The sequence below is a fragment of the Ambystoma mexicanum genome, chromosome 2q (genome assembly GCF_040938575.1).
Source record: "Ambystoma mexicanum isolate Mex_15411 chromosome 2q, UKY_AmexF1_1, whole genome shotgun sequence".
Taxonomy (NCBI): Eukaryota; Metazoa; Chordata; class Amphibia; order Caudata; family Ambystomatidae; genus Ambystoma; species Ambystoma mexicanum.
Window position 1 is genome coordinate 1247922435 of NC_090924.1, and position 12813 is coordinate 1247935247.

Consider the following 12813-nt stretch of genomic DNA (forward strand, 5'->3'; position numbering starts at 1 on the left):
ACTAGATCAAAGAAGAACCAACCTATGCACTCTTCCATAAGAAAGTAAAAACCTCACTGTTCAACAAATATCTGTAATCAAACCAGACTGCCCTACCTACTCTGAACCGCAGTCATGTTCTATGATGTAACACAACTACCACACCCTGTTTGACTCTCTTCTATGTTTTTAATGCAATTACCATACTCTTTCCATCGAGTCCTACTTGTATCTTGAGCGCTGTGATACCTCCGGGTCTGTGTGCTACCAACAAATATTATAAGTAAATAAATAATGCTTAAATAAATAATTCTAATGCTGGATGCAGAACGTGGGAATTGGCATAGGAGGTGAAAAAGGAGGGATAATGTGAAGGGATTGAGTTACACTTTTTGGACAGATTCAGATGGAAGTGTATGGGTTATATAGGTTTGGAAGGAGGCATTGTATGACTTGATACGGGATTTAGATACTGTGCTAAGGCAGGGCACAGAGTTCAGTCGGTTTCAACTTACACCTATGCAGGTGTTGTGTTGCCTACATCTGTTATGACTCATAGAGTTTCCAACGCACACTGGCAATGGCTGTTGGAATGTTTCAAAGTGCCCTGTCATGCTGCTTACATCAATTTACTAATGCCATTCTCCCTCACATAAGTACTTTCCAGACCTTCCAGAAGAGCGGAACCATCTGAAGCAAGATCACGTTTGCCAATTTCCATATCATGATAGACATAGTAGGCACGACCCACATATTTCTCTTCTCCCAATCAGAGAGTGCACATCATTAAAGAACATGAAGTATCATAATTCCATCAATGTGCCAATGCACAGAACATGGGCATTCTGGGCTGGCATCCTGCTAGCAATCAGCATTCATTCTTCTTTATGCACAGTGTCATGCGTGCTCAACTCACACGTCAAAATCTCGTGACTGCTTGGCAGCTAGGTGAATGTGGCATTCATATGGTATGCCATGGCAAACCATCACATGCAAACACACACACGCACACATAGACACACACCTCTAGTGAGTAATGACAATCCCATATTCTTAGACACAGGTAATAGTGCATGTACCATACATTGCCAGAATCACACCACTGTGACAGGGCGAGGGCACAACATAGCACATTGTGAGGCACAGTGTAGGGGAGGCACTTGGAATTATCAAGTTGTGTTTCTGTTCCTTCCAAATGAGTGGACGAGCGCTGCTGTAAATGCCAACAATAACTAGTAAGGTCATATCCAAGTGTACCCTGTTGCACAATATTGCTTCAAGGAAGGGTCTGCATGGTTAAGTGGAGAACGCAGAAACACAGGACAAATGTCAACTCACCACCAAAGGCACAATACAAACAGAGCAAGTGAGAGAAGGGCCAGGATACATGCCATGGCAAACCATTACTTTTGAGTTGAGTGACTGGACATGTAAAGTAGAAGGCATGCTTAAAGAGAGTAAAACGCAAATAATGTATTCTGTTTCGTTCACAGGTTTAGAAAATTACGACATATTGGGTTGGTGCAAACCAGTACTCAGTGATGGATTGCACTCTGAACGTGCGGCTGTACTTCTCTAATGCCGTTGAAATGCAGTGCATGAGAAGCATGCATATATTATTGCTATTTGCACTTTTTTTTTACAGACTATACTTATGTCACTGTGCCTAATACATCCACTGACTGTGCTGTATGTGTGCCTCACATGTGCACTGCCGTCATTGATCAGGCTGCACTACTTTGATTCGTGTAGCGACTTTCGTTGCTAACTACCGCTATAACACCAACTGCAGATTTAACGTATGTGTGAAGAATTCCAGCTGTGCTGCATTCGGAAGCTTTTGCTCATTTCTATATGTGAAATGGTGCTCGTGTTATCCCCTAGAAACGGTTCCTACTAACCAGGCCTTTCCGCCAAAAAACGTATAGTACACATGTGTACTCTTGCTGGACACTTTCTAAAGGCCAATCAGCAGTTGCAATGTGATTTGGCAACACTGCAGTAGCAGAGCAACATGAACATTCATGCTCGAATCCAAATTATTCCAACAGGCATGGGCTGCCTTTATCAGGCAGCCTGGGTAAAGGCAGCCCAGACCTTTATATTTAAAAAACATGGACTGCCTTTAAAATATATATAACTGTGTATCCCTATGACCTGGTGGCAGCACGTTGATGAAATATAGAGATACCTCAATATCTAGACTGATACAGTGGCCTATGAGCAATCTCAATTATAACTGCAATAACCTGTCAGAAGTCATTTTATTAAGTGTTTTCCTGTGACTGCTGAAGCTGTCAGAATCTTTTTGTATTGCTGGGCCAGAGATTTGCCCACAACAGATGATGGGCCCAGCCCTGTATGGTGCCACACCTTCCTGGGGAACATAACATTCCCAGGGGGGTTGGGGTGGGAGCTGATCAATTGAAAGGGATGATCTGTACCCAAGACAATGGTACCGTTATCTTCCTGTGCTTCCTCCTAATTTCCTGCAGACAACGCACTCTGGGGGTTGACATGAGAAGTCAAAATTACTGTTAAAGCAAAATGCTTGGTTTGGATAAATCCAACGTGGGGAAATATTTACCCTTAGTTCAATCTTAAATGACCATTGTATTCAGTATTTTGACAGGTTTTCACTGGAACCTTGTTGGGGTAAAGACTGAGGTTAAGAAAGGGATTAACATTTGAAGCGACCTGTTGTTGAAAGCCTGACTGTTGCTGAAATACTTGCAGGAGGACTCTGTCTGCTTAAGTGGAAAGCATGAGAGTTGCCCTGACACTCTTCCTGGCTAGGAAGGGCAGAAGACAGATTCCACTTTCCCAGAGATGGCAGACAGAGCTTCATAGCAGCCAGGCACCAACAGAAACTCCCCCTGATGATCCCTTCATCGCTGCACCGCTGCACGCTGGACCAAGCACCTTCGAGATGCTTTCAGCTACTGCAAGGACCCGCAGAGCTGCATTTGGCACTCTACGCTTCAACCAACTCGGGCACCTCCAAACCTGCTGACTGAACATCGCCTGCCTGTTTCTAAAGCTCTGAAAACAGTTTTTGATGCTAAATTATGTTGCTGAGTTTAGGCAGTCACTGCAGCTCGATGCTGAAGCAAGTTGTATCACTGCATTGAGCCACTGTCAACTGCGGGGGTCGCCAAATCAATGCTTGCCCAAAGATCTTTTGAGCCTCGACGCATTGTTGCTGGTTGAATTGCCTCACATTGTTGAATCCAGTTAATCCAGCTCAACTGACTCCACTGTGACTTGAATCACTGGAAAGTTCCCAGAACTCTGACTCAACACTGTCACGCTCCTGAAAGAATGCATGGGTATCTACAGTGCTTCTGTCCCCTGGCACTTTTCTATTGGTTTTGGTGACATTTAAGACCCTAACCTTTACCTTATTTGACATAGTATAAAACTTGAACTTGCTACAAAGACCCTTTTCCAGTGAGACACCCTGTTCTTCATAACCTGAAGGCCCTTCCGATGTAAAGTCTGCTTTCACTATGTATTTTATCAGAGTCTTGGATTGTTTCTGTTTTAATAGCTTGTCTGGACGTTTTCTTTATTTAAATGCTCCTTTCTATATGAGCGTGCTTGTGTTGCTACTGAACATTCTATTGTTGTTTGGATTCTTCCATGCTGGCTCAGTCCCTCTTGAAAGACAGAGCCTGCTATCATGCAATGCTACTTTAAAGAGATGAAGGGAGTATATAATTAATTTGTGCCTGTTTCCCATTCCTCACTGGGATACATTCTGTTCTACTATTGGTGTGGGTCTGAATACGAGTTCACACACCACTATTCATCCATGTACCCTCATAGAGCTGTATTCATTCTGTCACACAGACCGCTGTTGTAACCAGCTCTAGAATCCTCCCGAGTTCAACAAAAAGATGTGCCATTGTCTACTGGGAAATGCAGTATGGGCCGTACTAGCATAGATGTTGCAATAGCCAATCTGGCCTGAGACTTACTGAACGTGCATGCGTATGGCCTTTCTCTTTCCTAAACAAATACAGCATGGCCTGTCAAACCTTTCTGAAAATCCTCTGCACAGTGTTCAATTCAGTTTTCAATTTGGTCTCTATCTGCACCATTTAACTCCCCAACATGTGTATGTTCTTTTTTGTGAACAGTCAAAATTGACCTTTCCAGTTCACAGAAATCATTTGGGACGTGGGTGAGATCTTCTTGGCTTGTCCTGGTAATTCTGGTTGTTCTCTGTATTTATGTCATCTGCATTGGCCATGGGTTGTGTTGTGCGTTCCTCTGTTATCGCTGCTAGCCGTGACGGAGAGAGGAGCGCTGTCCCGGCAGGGCCCTCGATGTGGCGATCCCTCTACTGATGGGAACACTGCACTGAGACCCCTACCGTGGCTGCAGGGCTCTCAGTGTGGCACACCATTGATCAGAGGGAGCACTGCACCAAGAGCCACTATACTGGCAGCTGCACTCTCAGTGTGGCACTCTCTCTGATCACGGGAGTGCTGCGCACAGATGCCTGAGGTGAGTGGCACTGACAGCAGAGCTCTCAGCGTGACCCTCCCATGATCAGAAGGAGCACCGTGTTGAGATCTCTGTTGGCACCCCCATTGTTGCCCATTTCCACGCCATATGGCTCGTATATCCTGGAAATAGGCCAATGGAGGAGTGCCACGACACTCCCCTACGATATAATTCTCCGTATCAGCTTCATCTACCTTAAAGCAATCAGTGATTACACGTCCCCTGAACAAGCAGACCCAGATACCAACATAGTGCCCATGAAAGGTTTTATTAGACATATGTCCCTATGGCAGCAGATATTTCTGCAGGATAAATGAATTCTGGGTATTTTCAGGTTGAACTTCATACAGTGAATGGGAATGAGGCTGCCTTTGTCTTGACAACGAGCACTGAGGTTATGAGTGAGCCATCTTCGAGCACTGAGGTTATGAGTGAGCCATCTTCGAGCACTGAGGTTATGAGTGATCCATCTTCGAGCACTGAGGTTATGAGTGATCCATCTTCGAGCACTGAGGTTATGAGTGAGCCATCTTCGAGAACTGAGGTTATGAGTGATCCATCTTCGAGCACTGAAGTTATGAGTGATCCACCTTCGTATTGGTGATGTTGTATCACCGAGCAACATTTGATACCGTGAACACTGCTTTTTACTCATCTAGCCTCCATGGCATGAGTATTAGATTCTGCAGTCAAATTGCTCCACTACTTTCTTGAAAACAGCTGAGTGGAAGGTGTTGGGCACTTTTGTATATTACCCTGCTAGCAGAGCTTACCACATGTGCTGCTTCGTGTTAATACATGTCATCTGCAGGTGTGTGGACAGGATGATAACTTTCAAAAGGTGACTGGAATATATTGAGTATGGATATTACATAATGGATTATAATTAATTGTTTCCAAGACAGATTTGATGCTCTTGTATCCCTACCATCTTCATGAAACTAAGGAGAATCACCCACCAACAACAATCCTTATTGGGCTATATGGTATGTCTGTTTTAGAAAAGTAAAACACACGAGAGCCTTCTGGCAGTTGTACTTGAGTATGATCGCAAAGACAAGTTGATTGTTAGCAACCCATTTTTTAGAATGACATCATCTGTGCACCTATACTTTTCCTTCCAAGGTCTTCTCACTTTCAACTCCAGGTGCTGCAGTTGTCTAAAAATACTACAGTTCATCTACTATGCAGGGTAAAAAAGAGCAACAGATTCAGCCCTTTTACAAACACTCATTTTGCAGAATATCTTTTAGGATACGGTGCTTGACTTTCAAGTGCATACATGTACTTGTTCCACCTCATCTTCCAACGGTATACACCTTATGGCATCCTTCAATCTGAAAGCCAATTGCTGCTATTGATTTCAAAGTTAACTTTAAAACATTTTGAGACCTTAGACTTTAGGTCAAGCCCCTCAACTTTGGAATGCCTTACCTTAAAGATATGTGGGATAACATTGCAGATTATTTTCCTGAAGGGGCTAACGTCTTTATTTTGTTAATATTTGTGTTTGCGTCCTGCAACCATTTAATGTGTGACCCTTTACTTAGCTTGTTCTGTCCTTCTGCTTATTATAATGGAAAGAAACATCAAAATATCACCATCAAATCAGAGCTCCCATGCTGCCGTAGCTATGCTCTTGGCTCATGTTCTTCCACCCTAAGGACAAAGGGCTTTGAGGGCAGTTATCTATTGTGGCCAGGATCACCCTCTGCCTCAGGTTTCATGAGCTTGTTATGGGTCCATTCCAATCATAGAAACCTTCACCCACATATTATGTTATGCAATCAATGCTTAAGAAGCACACTATCACCCAGAGGTATCTTGGCACTGGAATATCACAGGGCAAGTGATACACTGTTGCCTAAAAAAGAAGGGTCTTCAAAGATCACCTAAATTGCAGATGGTTGGTAAGATTTCTAAGTGGAGGAGGTAGGGTGTTCCAAAGTTGCACCCCCACAATAGAAAAGGCTTGGCCACCCACTCTAGTGCTTCAGAAGGTAGCCACACAGAGCAGGCCGACAGAGCGTGAACGGAGCTCCTGATTTGGGAAGTAGCAAACAAATTTGGCCCAGAGTTATTCAGCCCCATGACCCTGGAGTGCTTGGTGAACCAATCAAAGTGATTTGAATTTAATTTGTTGTGTTACAGGTAGCCAATGTAAAGTCTGTAGGACTGGAGTGATATGAGCTCCATACGGGACCCACTGGCAACTCGTGCTGCAGGTTTTTGTAGGCACTGAAGTCGCTGTACTAAACTTTTGGGCTGGGCAAGATAGAGCGTTTTACGATATTCCAGGCAACTAAGAACAAGGGCAGGCATGACTGGGGGCCGTGGTTGGAGAGGTACAAGGGGGAGCACTTTCCGCAAGATCTTCAAAGAAAATCCCCCACCTTACAAACGGATGAGAACTGATGATCCATGGAGAGAGTGGAAGAGACCATAACCCCAAGGTTGTTTACAGTCGTGACTGGAACGGAGAGACACTCAAGTGAAGGCAGCCAGGAGGAAGACACCCATCGTGTCGAAACAGGGTGGCACCCACCACCAGAACATCTGTCTTGTCTCCAGTGAGTTTCAGCCAGTTGTGGTTCATGCAGTCTCCCACAGCTGCAAGACAATGAAAGAGGCAGGAAGACATCTCAGCCTGCTCAAGATCTAACCGGATCAGGATCTGAGTGTCATCGGCATATGAGTAGCATCTGATGCTGAAGGAGTGGATGAGACACACAAGTGGCTGAATATAGATGTTAAAAATTGTAGGAGACAGGGCAGTGCCCTGAGGGTCTCGCAGGAGAGAGAACAGAGAAGTGAGGAAAAGGGAGGAAGTGAAAATAGTTGGCCTCTCTCAGCAAGGAAAAAGGTGAACAGGCCAACACCGGGCCGGTGAAACCGGCATGGACCAGTCGGGACACGAGGGTTGGGTTGTCAATGGTGTCAAATGCTGTTGATAAGTCAAGCAGAATCAGGGCACCCACCCCACACCCACCAACCAGCCTGGCCATGTCGTCTAGTACCGACACCAGGACACTCTCTGTGGCCCGGCCCAGCCTGGATCCTGACTGGAAGGGATTGAAGATTCCTGAGGTCTCCAGAAAGGATTATAGAAGTGCATTGATCAGAACTGCGAAGAGCTTAATAAAAATTTCAGCAGGGAGATATGATGAAAATTAGAGGGAAATGAAGGGTTCAGAGAAAGCTTTTTTAAAGGTGATATGACGGTGGCATGTTTCAGGTCCCTAAGGATGTGACCTGACTGGCAGGATGCATTGATGACCTGGGTAGTCTCAGCCAGAAATCCATTGTTTATGCTTTCAGCATAGACAAAGGCACCGGATCAGAAGAGGCTTCCAAATTTAGTTGATTTATCGATGTACTGATCAATGTCTCTGAAAACAGAGGGAAGGATGACCATTTGGTAGGACATACAGCGACGGCAGCAACTGGGGCTTTACTAACTGGGGGTATGCAGTGATGAAATCGCAGCAAAAATGTCTCCTGTACAGAAAATCGCTGCAAAAATGCTGTGGTTTGAACCATTAAAGGTGTACCCCATTACACCATTTAAGGGGATCGAGGGTTCTGGGGGTGTTCCCTGCTCCCCTTAAATGGTATAATGGGTTTGGGGTTGCGGGGTGTTAGGCAGAATCACCTGCAGTACCCTTTGGGAACACTACAGACAATTAAGACTACAAGTGTAAGCACAATTTCACCTTTGGTACAAGCCTGTACTACACAGTAAAGTTGTAGTGATGGCTGAGCAGCCAGACTTATCTCAAGAGTTTAAGTGAGCAGTAGAACAAGTTACACAAAGGACCAACTAATACAGTGATTCAAACAAACACTTACTCAAGGTTTCTTGGTAAAATAATATACATTTATTTACTCAGTCTGTTGGAATTGAAACAATATTATGCCTCCTATCGTAACAATTGTATGTGTATTGGCCTATGCCAAGTTGTCTAAACATCATATGCGAACAAACTCCACGGCAAGGTCTTGACCTTAGAGAAAGTAATGTAAGTCGCCATCTTGGATTAAGCCGCCATTTTAGGTTCTCTTGTTATATGGAAGTCACCCTGAACATCAAAATGGAGGCCAAATGACATTCTGAGTAGGATTCTGGCCGTTGTGACCTCCATACACATGAATAATTAATATGCCTGCAGGCCAATTGTCGGGGTCGCGAACTGAGACCTTGTCCTACCGTTGACCTATGTGTAAATGTACACCTATATCAGCGAAACTAATCAAAATGCATATATTATAGGATTGGCCTGGCAAAGAACCCATAGGCCCGGCTCATAGAATGGTTAACCCGTGAGAGGGTTGGCCAAGGGCTGGACAAATCGTATAAAGAGCCGAGTATTTCAATGTGCTCTCTCTCTCACTAACGCATCGAACCTTCGTTGAAGTTCGTTATGTTACTCTGAGAGCCGAATATCTATCCGTTTGTCAATTGACTTGGTAACTGTTGTAGCTTTTAAATAAAGCACTTGTATGTTCTTTGTAACCTGTGTTGGTGTGTTTCCTTTTGGGCTTCCCGGCCTCATATTATTTTTCTGTTTTCACAAGTCAGTTAGAAAACATTACAGTAGCATAAGCAGCTCAATATCACACACTAATACACCACAAAAATCCAACCGGTAAGTAAATGAACAAGTTTAGCTCCTGCGAAGTGGGAGAAAAATGGCACTTCAGATACTTATTAAAGGGATAAAAAGACAAGGTTATAAGAATAGACAGCCCAAATACATTCATAGGCAGGGCAAACGGTTTCAGTTAAATACAACCAGCAATTCTTCTCATAGGCCTCGGCCAAAGTCAATGGTTCAGAGTCTTTGTATAGGATAGCACAGTTCTGGTAGATAACAGTTAAGTCTTTGCCACAGAGTTTAGAAGAATCTGGCTCGGCAAAATGTTTGCAAATGTTTAGGGAAGGACAAACCTTCACACACTTTCTCGATGGCCGAAAATACTTCCAGACCGCGTTTGCACAGTACTTTTGTAATGAAGAAAGCTGTAGCTGAGGCAGTTTTTCCTGGCAGTTCGAGCAGATCTTGCTGTTTCTGAGCTTCAGTCATGGGGACAAGAAGGAGGATGTCAGGAGGTTCCTGCACTGCCCATGGATGAGGCCAAAAGCTGTAGCAAGACGTCTGTTTAAGTTGTGAGTGCCTCAAAGTCCACGAGCTGGTTTCTATCCCTCTGGCTATCCGGTATTCAACAGCACTCTGATGCAAATTCGACCAGATGGGGACGGCGTACAGGTGGCTTACGAGTTGGTTGTTCCCACCATACTCAAGGGAAGGACGTTAACCTTGAATGGCTTCTCTGTCAAATGGAGTTTCAGGCAATTCAGACCTACAGCAGGGCTTTACCGGTCATCCAAGAGTTGCAGCAGTTCTCTTCCTTCAGCTCGTCTTCGGTTCTATCTTCCAGTGGTCGACTCTGCTTTCCAAGTCCCAGAGACCTGCTTTTAAACAGTTTTCCCCCATTCATTCCAGCATGGCTGTCACTCACACAGCAGGGTGGCTGTCCTTGCCGGACAGCCATTTGGTACAAAGGGGGTCTGCTCTGACGTCTGACGTCTGCAATTCTGGGGTCTACTTATTGACCCGCAGTAGGCCTAGATTTATTCTATCATGTCACATACATGCAACAACACTCTAGATGTAGCAGTACTGATGACATTTGAGAAATGCAGACAGAAATAGAGGGTACAGCTTTTATTTTGATGTTAATGCATTTCATAGTCATGCATTTATAATCTTTTTATGAGGTTCATTAAAATGTCATGTATGACCATGTCGAATTGTGTATCACTTTCCACGTTGTTTTCTTCCTGTTGAGATTGTTTGATGTCTGTGCTAATCATTAGTTTAAACTCTATGCCGAATTAATAAGTCAATAGAAAAATTGTAATCAAGTTCGGATAGTGCGACACATTTTCTGTTATGTTTTCGAAACAGATATATTCTGTCATTCTGTGATTGTCATCGATTCCAGATGCCAACTGACAGCTTTTTTAATCGGCAGCTGCAGATCGTTGTAAATAACTGGATCACAGTGACTATATTTTGGGACAATCGCCATGGGCCCATATGTCCTTACGCTGTACTAGCGATTAGGAGCAACATAACATCATTTATGGTGGTCTAGGCCCAAGTTGATGCAGAAGCACTGGAATTCACTTTGTGACCCAAGCGCTTCTTTTACCGAAAACGAACACCTTATGTACGCAAAAAGAAGAACGCGTGCCTCACGATAAACATTTTGGATCGCGAGCGAAGAAACAAATTTGCAATTTGTTTGAATATGGCAATAGTCAGATGTTCTCGGAGTGTTTATTGTGAAATAAAAGTACTGTACAAATTGTTCAGTGTTGTTGTTTTCTTTTAAAGTACGGTTTAATATTCCGAAATTGTCACGTGCTGTGTTGTGAGTCCAACTGTGTTGATTTTCGGGTTCTGCATCACATCACGTGGGAGATTATGGGCGCGTTTGGCTACGCTGATGAGGAACGTCACCGAGAAAGGTGGAGAATATCACTAGGTTTGGTTTGGTGATGTGAGGCTCAGGGGTGGGGGATATGATTTAGCGATGTCAGGGCACTTTACCTTAGGCCGATGCAGCAATGGATAAGAATAGCACAAGATGGACGTGCCCTGCTGCCAGATTTCACATGTTTATAAAAGAGGAAAAGTGAGGTAAGGTGCATTAGAAATGTTTGCGATAGATCAACGTATGTATAAAAATACATGGCCGAACCCTTGGGACAATAATATTTTCTGCGCATTGCACTGTTGAAATTTATGAAATAATCTCTGGGTAGGTGAGGGGTGATTAGGATGGGATGGGACATTTCTGACCTGATTTCGAATGAGTTTACAAAGTTTGATGGGATTTTGTGCAGAGGGGGCAAAGTTTGAGGGGGGATCCCAAAATAAAGTAATGGCTTATAAATCAGGTGCCATTTGACAAATCTACACTTAATTTGGCAAACTGATAATAGATCTAGATATAAATGTTTTTGCGAAGTTTGGTGGGATTTTATCAAGAGGGGGCAAAATTAGAAGGGGTACCAAAATAATGTAAAGGCTTATAAATGTGGTGCCATTTGACAAATCTACACAAAGGTTTGCAAAAAGATTACAGATCTAGATATAAATGTTTTCATAAAGTCTGAATGGATTAGGTGAAGTGGGGGCTAGGTTATATAACGATTGTATGTGCATTCATTTGACACTTTTGAAAAATGTAAACGTGGGTGGATTTTCCAGCAAACTTGCGTAAGGCGCATTGGCAAGGATCTACAAGTATGGTTTTGCAAATGTGCCCGTGTTTTATTATTTAACAAGTGTCATAATGTAGTTACAAAAAATAGCGGTATACTTTTAGTGACTGAGGGGTAGCATGTACAAGTATGGTTTTGCAAATGTGCCAGTGTTTTATTATTTAACAAATGTCATAATGTAGTTACACAAAATAGCGGTATACCTTTAGTGACAGAGGGCTAGCATGTGTCCATGGGCAGTAGCCAGATTGTCTGGTTCATGGAATAAGGTCATGATCTGGACAATCTGGCTCTTGGCCATGACCACAAGGGACAAAACATAGGATTAAAGTGGCCATGTCCACTTGGGACTGGCTTTGTGGTGAAGTTATTCGAAATTAGGATAGATCTGAAAGGGAAGAAAAATGTGTTTGTGGTAATATGGTCATAGGGTTCTCTTTTTGCCTTCTGCAGGCTGCCATGGAAAGCGAAAAGAGCCCTGTATGGAACCCTTGCCTTCTCTTTCCATGGTGGCATGTTGGAAAAGGATTTTCCTTCCTAAACCGGGACGCCATAGGCATTCCGGTGTAGAAAACAAAATCCTCTTTTTTAGCACCTCGGGTTTCCATTTTGGGAACCTAAGTTGCTAATGGCCTTCATCCCCCATTTCAGGGGCTGGAATTGGCGGGATAATGGTTGCAGAGACCTCGTTATCCACCCTCACTTCGCTTGAGCTGATAACTTGGGCTGCTTGGCCGGTATCCACCTTTCCAGTCCCTGGAACGGAGGATGAACGCCACAATATTCCCATTAGCATAACACAAAATGCAAATGGAAATGTTGGAAAATCTTATTGAGTCTATGTACTTTACTGAGAAATATGAAGTAGATCGAATCTATATGTTTTTTTTTGTTCTATTTTTTAACTGTGAAAGGTGGTTCCTAAGGAACATTTATTTTGTTTTTCGGTGCATTTTTTTTGGCAGAAGAGATTGGAACGAAAGGTAGGGATGGAAATGAGGGAAGAGGCACCAAACACTAATATGGAG